Source organism: Staurois parvus, unplaced genomic scaffold (assembly GCF_062004578.1).
Source record: "Staurois parvus isolate SC_StPar_1 unplaced genomic scaffold, SC_StPar_1.0 ptg000471l, whole genome shotgun sequence".
NCBI lineage: Eukaryota > Metazoa > Chordata > Amphibia > Anura > Ranidae > Staurois > Staurois parvus.
Window position 1 is genome coordinate 1,664,091 of NW_028318267.1, and position 11,873 is coordinate 1,675,963.

At 43.3% G+C, this 11,873-nt stretch overlaps 1 protein-coding gene across 1 annotated transcript in view; it reads right to left on the bottom strand.

Moving 5' to 3' along the window:
- The window catches only part of LYPD6 (LY6/PLAUR domain containing 6), a 104,250-nt gene extending 92,931 nt beyond the window's left edge, over window positions 1–11,319 (bottom strand). Inside the window, exon 1 of the mRNA XM_089689368.1 lies at window positions 11,193–11,319. The gene's annotated coding sequence lies outside the window, so the exon portion shown is untranslated. The remainder of the gene's footprint in view (window positions 1–11,192) is intronic.
- Between the last annotated feature and the right edge of the window lie 554 nt (window positions 11,320–11,873).

Below are 11,873 nucleotides of genomic sequence, written 5' to 3' on the forward strand. Positions count from 1 at the left end.
ATGATGAGGCTGCACTGATGGACTCTGATGAGGTGGGAATGATGAGGCTGCACTGATGGTCACTGATGAGGCGGCACTGATTATCAGCGTGAACGCCCCCTGTGTGAATTGCCGGTTACTGGCTCTCCTCTCCTCAGCGCATGAGGAAAAGGCTGACAATAACCAGCAAGTCTGTTTACAATGTCATCAGCTGTGATTGGACACAGCTGATCACATGATAAAGGGCCATAGTGATTAGCCCTTTACTGCAATCAGATATGTCCAAAGGACACAGCAATCACAGAGCTCGCCAGGTGCGTGCCACAGAGGGCAGATGCATGGGGGTGACATGATTCTGGGAGGACGTCCATGGATGTCCCAAAACTGAACGACCGTGCTGTAGCCAACTTTTGAGAAGAAGTTAATGTCACTGGTGATGTCTGTGGCAGTTAGTCTCTGTCAGGATTGCCAGCCGCACTATCCCAGACACATTGTACTGTAAGTCGCTGATCACCGCCATTACTAATATGAAAGAAAAAAAAATTCCAGCACATATACCACAGTTTGTAGGCGCTGTCACGTACGCAAAGCAAGCAATATACACTTATTGGGATTTTTTTTTACCAGACGTGACAGAAAACATTTTGGCCAAAATTTATGAAGAAATTTTATTATATTTTATTGGAAGTTTGTAGCAGAAAGCAAAAAAATATAGTTTTTTCTGTATTATTTTCATTTATATCGCAAAAAAAAGGAAAAAAACCCAGTGCTGATCAAATATCACCAAGAGAAAACACCATTTGTGTGAAAAAAGGGATATAAATGTCATTTGTGTACAGCGTTGCATGACTGCGGAATTACCAGTTAAAGTAGCACGGTGCAGTATAGCAAAAAATGGCCTGGTTGGTTAAAGTTGCTCAACCATCCCTGATAAGTTCTGAGTTACTGTCCCGAAACAAGCATGTTAGAAGTCCTCATTGTATTCTTGTTCCAGGCGAGTTCTTGGAATAGTACACCAGCCAGGACACCATCAGGGATAGAGCTCAGCAATGACATGGTCTGTATTCTCTATTACAGGTCAAAGTGCATTAATCCACAGGAACCAATCAGAACAATCAGTCCTATAAAGATGAGTTCCCATTGGTCGCACTGTGTTCTGCACTTTGCACAGTCCTGCACTGCCTCTGGAAAAGATCCTTTCATGTCAGATCTTTAAAATAACCGATTATGTGGATTAAGCCATCACGCCATATTTTTAATTAAAGACAAAAAGAAATCTTCTAATTATCATCTTCGATAAAGAGATTGAAGAAGCCAAGCCGCCCCATCACAGACGAGCGCAGATGTCCCAGGTGTCCCAGCACCCGCCCCTCTGCCGTCTGCCCTTTGGCAAAAATGTTAGAACTCAATGTAACCCGCCGCCGCCGCAAACCTTTAAAAAAGTAAATAATGAAGAGGTCTATGGAGACCACATCAAGGGGCAAATCCATCAGTTGGAATATTTTTCTGAGTTTTTGTTGCACAGCTGGGCACTATATATGCATTGCTGAGTTGTTGTGATCATTTTTCCAAACTAAGAATGAATAAAGATTAGAATTAGGCTCCATGTACGCGGGGCGTTTGGAAAACACTTCTGAACGATGGAAACTGCTGGAAAACGTAGGTTAAAAAACGTCTGTTTAGACGTTTGCATATCGCGTTTCTGGGCGTTTGCGTTTAGAAGCGTTTTTTAAAGATAACCTCAGGAGACCTTCCAAAATGCCAGAATGCACTGAAAAACAGTAAAAAATTAACTATTTAAGACATTTTGAGAGAAATAGAGAGAGCAGAAGCAAAGAGAGCAGTATGTGTTGAGATTAGCTGTCTTTTCTGGTTGTATTCACTATGGATCCTATCATCAGCATAATGCGGCACGTTCTACCATTTATTCCTTCACTTGAAACCTGGAACTGACTGCGCTGGTGTACTGGGTCCAATTGAATACATGGAAACAGGGGCGGACTGACCATTTGGAAACTCGGGCACTGCCCGAGGGCCCGGGGTCAGTAGGGGGCCCCATGAGATGCCCCTGGTACCTTTTTCATAGGCTTTTTTGAGTGTGGGCAAGGACACAGGGCCCCCATGCTCCCCTATTGCCCGGGGGCCTCATGAGTTGTCAGTCCGCCCCTGCATGGAAAATGTTTTGCATGCATTTCTGATGATGAAAAAAGGCTCTGGACAGCATCTGGATATAGAACAGTTAAAAAAACGCTTCTAAACGTAAACGCTTATAAACGCAGTTTGCTGCGTTTACAAACGTTTGAAACAGTGATAAAATCTACTCCTGAACGCAAGTTTGGTGCGTTCAAAAAAAAGGACTGTAAACTCAACTACCTGTAAATGACGATGTGTACATGGACACATAGGAAAACATTAGGGAGAGTTCAGGGGCTGCTGAAAAAAAACGCAGAAAAGCTCCTGAACGTCAGTTTATCAGCTGCAGTGTACAGGGAGCCCTAAGATGAACTCCAGCCTGCACTTTTAGCACAGTTGTACAGGCTGCTACTGAAATTGCTTACTTACTATTGATTCTGTTGCACACTGTGAGCCTCTAACAGTGTGCATTAGAAGCTGCAACAAGCCGGAAGGCTTCTGCTTCTTTTCCTGGCTGGAGGATGTCCAGCATCATCTAGCGCTTTTCTCCCCAGCCTGACTGTCCCTTGCCTGTCCCTTTTATTCGTTGGCACTTCATTAGTTAGCCCAACCAAAATAAATGGACTGGCAATGCATCTTAATTGGGTGCTGAAAGGAGTTTATCCTGGAACTGGAAGCAACGTCACATCTCTCCCAAGGGGAGGCAACCTTAGCAGTCCAGCTTTGTCAAAACTACAAATCCCATCAAGCCTCAGGCTCTGGGAGTCATGCCCGGCTCCACAGGACTTGTAGTCCCACAACAGCTGGAAAGCTGCAGTTGCCTACACCCGGATCTATTCTATCTTAATACATGCCAGCAAGATGATGACAGAGGAGAATTCTTCTTTTATGCATCCATAGAAAAATATGGCAACTATTACAAAGATGCATCAGCCAGCACAATCCCGCCATTCTGGCTGCATTACAATGGCCAAACATATTTATGATTCTCAAAGATGACATTCACCGAGTTAAACATCGTACAATGAGTTACTAAACTCGGATAGTAAGGCAGCAAGACACTAGACAGAGATCCAAACACAAAAAAAGGTTTTTATCTGGAGCTGACCATTAACCACATAATAGAAAAAAATGGATCAAGAGTTAAAGAGGACCTGTCACAGCAGTGTAAGCTTTGCAGGGAGGTTTGGGATTTTGGTTACCATAAACTTTGACAAGGTACAGAAAAAAAAAAAAAAAGGCAGGGACTCTACGATGGATGTCTTAAACGTTGTTGCTTTGTATAATGTTTGTAAAGCAAAGGTTTGAGCAATTAAAATAACCATAATAAAAAAAAAGAAATGTAAAAAGAAAATAAAAATAAATAATACTTTTTTAAAAAATCACCAGTATAAATGGTCAGCTGTACTCAAGAATTCAAGTTTCGCTTGCAGAAATCGACCTTTGGAGTTCCCTTTGTCCTCTACATTGACAGTCAGTATGGGTTGCAATGGTGATTTATATAGGGATATAAATTTACGGAGGATTAGTGTCCCATCATTGGTGTCAGTGGGAGGAAAAGTGCCCCATCGTTGGTGTCAGTGGGAGGAATAGTGCCCCATCACTGGTGTCAGTGGGAGGAATACTGTCCCATCACTGGTGTCAGTGGGAGGAATACTGTCCCATCACTGGTGTCAGTGGGAGGAATACTGTCCCATCACTGGTGTCAGTGGGAGGAATAGTGTCCCATCACTGGTGTCAGTGGGAGGAATAGTGTCCCATCACTGGTGTCAGTGGGAGGAATAGTGTCCCATCACTGGTGTCAGTGGGAGGAATAGTGTCCCATCACTGGTGTCAGTGGGAGGAATAGTGTCCCATCACTGGTGTCAGTGGGAGGAATAGTGTCCCATCACTGGTGTCAGTGGGAGGAATACTGTCCCATCACTGGTGTCAGTGGGAGGAATACTGTCCCATCACTGGTGTCAGTGGGAGGAATACTGTCCCATCACTGGTGTCAGTGGGAGGAATACTGTCCCATCACTGGTGTCAGTGGGAGGAATACTGTCCCATCACTGGTGTCAGTGGGAGGAATACTGTCCCATCACTGGTGTCAGTGGGAGGAATACTGTCCCATCACTGGTGTCAGTGGGAGGAATACTGTCCCATCACTGGTGTCAGTGGGAGGAATAGTGCCCCATCACTGGTGTCAGTGGGAGGAATAGTGCCCATCACTGGTGTCAGTGGGAGGAATAGTGCCCCATCACTGGTGTCAGTGGGAGGAATAGTGCCCCATCACTGGTGTCAGTGGGAGGAATAGTGCCCCATCACTGGTGTCAGTGGGAGGAATAGTGCCCCATCATTGGTATCAGTGAGAGGATTAGTGCCCCCATTGTTGGTGTCAGTAGGAGGAATAGTGTTGCCAGGAAAGGCAAGCAAAGGGCCACATCCACCCCCATGCCACATTTTGGAGACCACTGCCTAGAGCATGGAGGTTTGAACATCCCCCTTCCTCACCTAGACAACTCAGGGGTAGGTGTTCTTCAGTCCACAATGGATTTCTGGATCAATGGGTACTTTTTGGCAAAAAAAAAAAAAATGTATACAGTGGTAGTTTTAAGATACCAAAAGGGAACAATAAAAGATCATTAAAGTTAGGGTGAACATACACTTTAGCTCACAGGTTCTCTTTAAGCCGTCAGCTTAGTGGATGCAGAGATATCTATGTGAACTCAGACTTCAGTAATAACTCTGAATGCCGACACAACGCAGATTCTTCCAACTTGGGTTTTGTAGTTTTCCTATCTTCTAATGTTACTCCGGAGGCCAATCTAAGCAATGCAAATGTATATATGATATAATTCCTGTGTCCAATGGTCACCCAGGGATATTCCATAAAACAATACAGAGCCGTAAGGATGTACGAAGTGCCAAGACAAATCACAGCAGGAACGCCTATTATTTGTATCAGTCAGAATAATGTAGGATTTGATTTCATATTACATATTTTTCTTTGCACCAAAACGATGACGATATAAAATATTTAAAACAGTCTATAATATAAAACACGTTAAAATAAAATAAAAAAATTCCAACAAAAGATAAATAAAATCAATAATAATAAACAATTTGTAAAATTATGTAATTTGTAAAATTGCAAATTGCGCTTTTGCTTAGTGTAGCTGACCTATCCAAAGACCAGACCGGTTGTACATACAGTATAATCTGCAGAGGTGTCGCTGTGAAGGACGGCCAGCAAGGCATCTAACTGTCCTCACACCCCACCAGATCCTCTGGGAATTCCCGTGCACCTCAACCGATACTTAAGAACAGGGTTCTTGTGGTTAACACTTACCTTTTCTCTGTGGAAGAAGGTCAGCGCCCACCTCAACACAAATTTCCCCAAAAGAAGGAAAATCTCCAGAGGTCGGTAGTTGTTATTGCCTCCCAGGGCAGCCCTACATGGCCGAATCCCATTTAGTCATCTCAGGCAAAGCTCAAATTAAACTGTTCATAGTCACTCTAAATTTACAGTAGAGTACATTCTTCAAAGCTCTGTACTTGTTACATAATTCCAAAAGTATGCCAGTAAATAAAAATGTCAGTCCACCCAAAGGTGGCATTGAAGTTATAGGTGCAGCCTGATATGCTGAGTCAGCACCAGGGTTCTACTATGTCTTTGATATTCAAATTGTGAGATTTCCCGCATAGAATTCCCATCCACTTGCAGTTTTGGGTGTCCCTGTTCACCTCTGTGTTCTAGAACCAGCCACAACAAAAATACAAAATCCAACTTGGAGAGTGGGAACCCCCCCCAACAGGGAGAGTGGGACCCAACCCCCCCATACTGGCCACACAAGGTGTGCACTGCAGACTCAAGCCGTCAAGCAGGGCCGAGGCAAGGGGTGGGCAGGAGGGGTGACTGCCTTGGGCACTGTGGTATCATGAGAGGTTAGGGAGTGAAGCAAGGAGATGGGGGGTTGTGTTGGAAGGGGGCATTCGGGGGGCCGCAGGGGTAAGAATTGTTCTAGGAAGGCAAACTTGGGAGGGGGGGTGCTAGAAGCTGTGATTTAGGGGGATGTGCGCTAGAAGAGGTGATATGGTAGAGGGGAAGGGGATTTCTGCTAGTAGGGATTATTTAAGGGGGGGGGGGGGTGCAGTACAGAATGTACTAGAGCCCTGGGCGCTAGAGGATCTTGCCCCAGCATTGTCATTAAGTGGAAAAGCATTACCCATCAGGATCCTTGAGAGATATAGGGCTTGTTTACACTTGTGGTCGGAGGGGAATAAAAAAAAAAAAACAGGCAATTGAGGTTCATTTTTACTGCCCCCCAACCGCTTCCCTTTAACCTGCAGAGACAGTGAACAGGGGTGAACACATGCCGTGGCATAAATTGATCCCCTTGTCAAATCTGGCAGGCAGTACTGCAACCCAGTCAACCACACGCATGTGGCGTAGTGGTACTACCCTTTGCAGGGGAAGGGGGGGGTGACATAAGGGCTCCCCACCACCAGTCAAAAGCCTTCTGAAGAGGGATCTGCCATAAATCACACTTCAGGGGGCTAACAGTGTAAAGGAGCCCTTAAGGAATTGTCAGATGATTTAACTCTGCAACTATTGAAAACTTTTGAATGCAGTAAACCTTTATTTGCATGAACCCAATGCAACCAATCAGAATCCAACCTTGGCTAATCTGACAGCAGCAGTATGTATTCTAATTGGTTGCTGCAAACGAAGGGCCCATTTAGGTTTGTGCATGTGTTTAGAGGTGCTTTTTTTTAAGTTATGTATCCATTGTACACTATCAGGTGCTAGTGACGCACGTTTCTTAAGCATTTTTAAAGTTAGGATTTGGAGTGGATAGAGTTACCAGTCATTGACCAAGGCTTGTGGATACTTATTACCGATACATCAAAGTGCATATTACACGCGTTTTTATGTGTTGCCATTGACTTCTATTGGCCTCCCAAAGTACTGAAACACAGAAAAAAGTGGACATGTCGTATTTTTAAAAATGCACGGCAAGCCAAAACTTTGGGACAGGCGCTATATTTATAACGGGGAACCTGGACACATCCGTATTAGCGCAATGTAACCTATGTGCAAAAACACAACAGTGTGAATGAGCCCTAATACTTCCCATAGACTGTCATCCACAATCTATTCCAGTGTTCTCTTACACAATAAACAAAAGAAAATATTCACCACTTCCAAAACCAGCTGTAAAACGCATAATATCAATATTAAAAACATTGCTTCCAACCGCCAAAACAAACAATGCCGATAAATACAAACACTGAAAACAAACAGATTAATGGCACAACTTTCTATTGTCCCATTACATCACTACAGGCCATCTGAATATTACTCTGTTGTGTTATATATATTGAGTGATTATTATTGTTATCATCTGCAACCATCAGCAATGAGTACATGGAAAACAAATTCTGCTTACAAATATTTCCAATGTTTTGTTCTCACTCTTTATGATCAGAAGTACATTCTTCAGTCTGATGACATGGCTGCGGGCAATCATTAGATTGTCGGTTTCAAAAAGTGTGCAAAAGAGGTTTTAAAATGGACTGAGTGTCAAACAAAAAAAAATAAAAAATATATAAAATTCAGAACAGATAATAAAAGATATAAAATTCAGGAGCAGCAGCAATAAAGATAAAAATATAAAATTCAGAACAGATAATCAATAAAACTAAAGATCTAAAATTCAGTACAGATAAAAAAAAAAACTTTAATAAATACACGATTATAAAAAAAATAAAAAAATTCAGGACAGATAATAAATAAAACTAAAGATCTAAAATTCAGTACAGATAAAAAAAACTTTAATAAATAAACAATTATAAAAAAAAGAAAAAATTCAGAACAGATAATCAATAAAGATAAAAAAATTTTAACAAAAGTTCAATAAGGAAATAAAATTCAGAACAGATGATCAATAAAGATATAAAAATATAAAATTTTGTACAGATGATCAATTCAGTTGAGCTAAATTTAAAGCTGTCCAGAGTATATAGGACTTAATGTGAAACAAGAATAAGGGCCAGTTCACACTATAGATAAGCAGTCCAGATGCGTTCCGGATGCGCTTCAGCATGACTGTTTTTGACACGTTCTGGTGAGTTTTTGACGCTTTTTTATGCATTTCAGTTAATTTTTTCCCCTGAATTTTTCTTCAATTTAAATAGGGACATGTATTCCGGTGCGTTTTTTTTATGTGTTTTACAGGTGTTCTGTGCAGAAAAAATGCAGCATATACGGAATGGAATATACATCTATGTGTATCAGACAACTGATTGTGATACGGATCAAGTAAATGCTTTTATTTTTGATAGATCATATTTTCAATTGATAAAGCCGACCATACACTGTACAATCTCCTATAGATCTACCATCACCTATCATCGATGATGTTTTAACTGACAAATAATCGCTCCTACCGGGATCAATTACAGATCAATACATGACCAACTTGTCTTTCCCCTTTGCCCACAAAAGGTCCCTTTCAACAGCGATGATGTTTACTACATTACTTAATAGAAAATATTCATGTAGGAAGCCAAGGGTGGCTGTGCATAGAAGTCAATCAGCTTCCAGGTTTTATTGTCGAAGATGAACTGAACAAGCTGAAGGTAGAAGTTGATTGGCTACCATGCACAGATTCCAAGTGTTCCAGTTTTAGTAAATCTCCCCCAAGTGTTACATAGTTACATCATAAATTATAGAATCAAAGTATCTTCATATGATCAAACACAGTTCAGACCTCTTCATCACCCTCCCCAGCTACAACGATCAGTGACCTCTGACCCCTCCAGAACTTCACCTGCTGTCCCCCTCCCAGATTAAAACTTCATCCAGACTTTTTCCAGCAGGGTGAAGTTTTGCTCCATACAGCCGCCCTCCCCCCACACTGCACAAGTGTACATTAAAGAGACTATTTTAGGATGATAGTTTACATTGGGAGATAGTTATGTTCCTACAGAGACAGTCCAGTCAACAAGAGAGGGCCCAGTGTACAAGAGACACCTAATGTACAACAGGAAACTTCTAGTGTACAACAATAGATGGTCTAATATACAACAAGACAAGTGTACAATCAGCAAGGGTCCAGTGTACAACCAGAGAGGGCCCAGTGTACAATGAGCGAGGGTCCAGTGTACAACAAGAGAGGGTCTAGTGTACAAGAGAGGGTCCAGTGTACAACAAGAGAGGGTCTAGTGTACAAGAGACACCTAATGTACAACAAGAAACATCTAGTGTACAACAGACAGTCTAGTATACAACAAGAGAGGGTCCGGTGTACAACAAGAGAGGGTCCGGTGTACAACAAGAGAGGGTCCGGTGTACAACAAGAGAGGGTCCGGTGTACAGCAAGAGAGGGTCCTCCGGTGTACAGCAAGAGAGGGTCCTCCGGTGTACAGCAAGAGTGGGTCCTCCGGTGTACAGCAAGAGTGGGTCCTCCGGTGTACAAGAGAAGGTCCAGTGTACATGAGACACCTAATCTACAACAAGAGAGGGTCTGGTGTACAATAAGAGAGGGTCCGGTGTACAACAACAGACGGTCTACTATACAACAAGAGAGGGTCCGATGTACAACAAGAGCGGGTCCAGTGTACAACAAGAGAGGGTCCAGTGTACATGAGACACCTAATGCACAACGAGAGGGTCCGATGTACAAAAGACACCTAATGTACAACAAGAGAGGGTCCGGTGTACAAGAGACACCTAATGTACAACAAGAGAGGGTCCGGTGTACAAGAGACACCTAATGTACAACAAGAGAGGGTCCAGTGTACAATAAGCGAGGGTCCGGTGTACAACAAGAGAGGGTCCGGTGTACAACAAGAGAGGGTCCGGTGTACAACAAGAGAGGGTCCGGTGTACAACAAGAGAGGGTCCGGTGTACAGCAAGAGAGGGTCCTCCGGTGTACAGCAAGAGAGGGTCCTCCGGTGTACAGCAAGAGTGGGTCCTCCGGTGTACAGCAAGAGTGGGTCCTCCGGTGTACAGCAAGAGTGGGTCCTCCGGTGTACAGCAAGAGTGGGTCCTCCGGTGTACAAGAGAAGGTCCAGTGTACATGAGACACCTAATCTACAACAAGAGAGGGTCTGGTGTACAATAAGAGAGGGTCCGGTGTACAACAACAGACGGTCTACTATACAACAAGAGAGGGTCCGATGTACAACAAGAGCGGGTCCAGTGTACAACAAGAGAGGGTCCAGTGTACATGAGACACCTAATGCACAACGAGAGGGTCCGATGTACAAAAGACACCTAATGTACAACAAGAGAGGGTCTGGTGTACAAGAGACACCTAATGTACAACAAGAGAGGGTCTGGTGTACAAGAGACACCTAATGTACAACAAGAGAGGGTCCGGTGTACAAGAGACACCTAATGTACACCAAGAGAGGGTCCGGTGTACAAGAGACACCTAATGTACACCAAGAGAGGGTCCGGTGTACAAGAGACACCTAATGTACAACAAGAGAGGGTCCGGTGTACAAGAGACACCTAAAGTACAACAAGAGAGGGTCCAGTGTACAAGAGACACCTAATGTACAACAAGAAACATCTATTGTACAATAGACGGTCTAATATACAACTAGAGAGGGTCCGTTGTACAACAAGAGAGGGTCCAGTGTACAAGAGACACCTAATCTACAATAAGAGAGGGTCCGGTTTACAACAACAGTGGGCCTGGTGTACGAGAGGGTCCGGTGTACAACAAGAGAGGGTCTGGTGTACAAGAGACACCTAATGTACACCAAGAGGGGGTCTGGTGTACAGCAAGTGACAGTCTAGTGTACAACATGAAAAGGTTTAGTGTACAACAAGGGAAGGTCCAGTGTACAATAAGAGACAGTCTAGTCTGTACAAAATGAGAAGTCTAGTGTACAACTAGAGAGGGTCATTCAGCCCCAATCACCCTGTAGAGTCAGGTCTGTGATCCCATCTTATTTGCTCTAACAGTCACATTTTTCAGTTCTCGGGGACGGTGTCCCTATTAGTGGGAATAAAAGACATATCTCAGACATACTCAGCTGTGTTGTTCCAAGTGCACTAAAGATTGGAGAGGGAGTCACTCACCCTGTTAGTCCATGGTCTCCGGTCTCCAGGATCCAGCAGCTGGTGTATTGTGTATGGGGGGAGCTCCTCTGCTTGCCTGGGAGATGGACACACTGAATACATTAAGGAGACAACAAGCGAAAGCCTGATCTTGCTGCTCAGAGCAGCCAATCACCTCCCACTGGGTGTGGCTAGAAAGGAAAATGTAGACTGGGATTGGGTGATAGACAATGGCAGTGTGCCCTACCCTGTGTGATCTGGGGGGGGAGGGGGAGGGGAGGAGGTGATCAATTTCGTGTTCAACTGCAGGACATCAACTCCTGGAAAGTTTACTGTACACACAGGACAGAGGCACCGACATCCATCCAATGATCACTCCATTCATATCCATCTGTCTACTCTGTCCTGCCTGATCCAACCAAAGATGGACACACATTACAATCTGATTGTACAATCTTCCTTAAATTTTCCAACACCTATGTCATCTAAGGGTCTGCCAGACTGGAAATAAGCAGAGGATTGTTCTATATGGACCTTGCATTACATCTGTATAACTATCTATATTTTTCTTTCTCTTTCTTTCTTTCTTTCCTCTCTTTCTTTCTTTTCTCATTCTACATATCTATTTTTTCTTTTCTTTGTCCGTTTATCTTTCTTTCTTTCTTTCTTTCTTTTCTCATTCTACATATCTTTTTTTTCTTT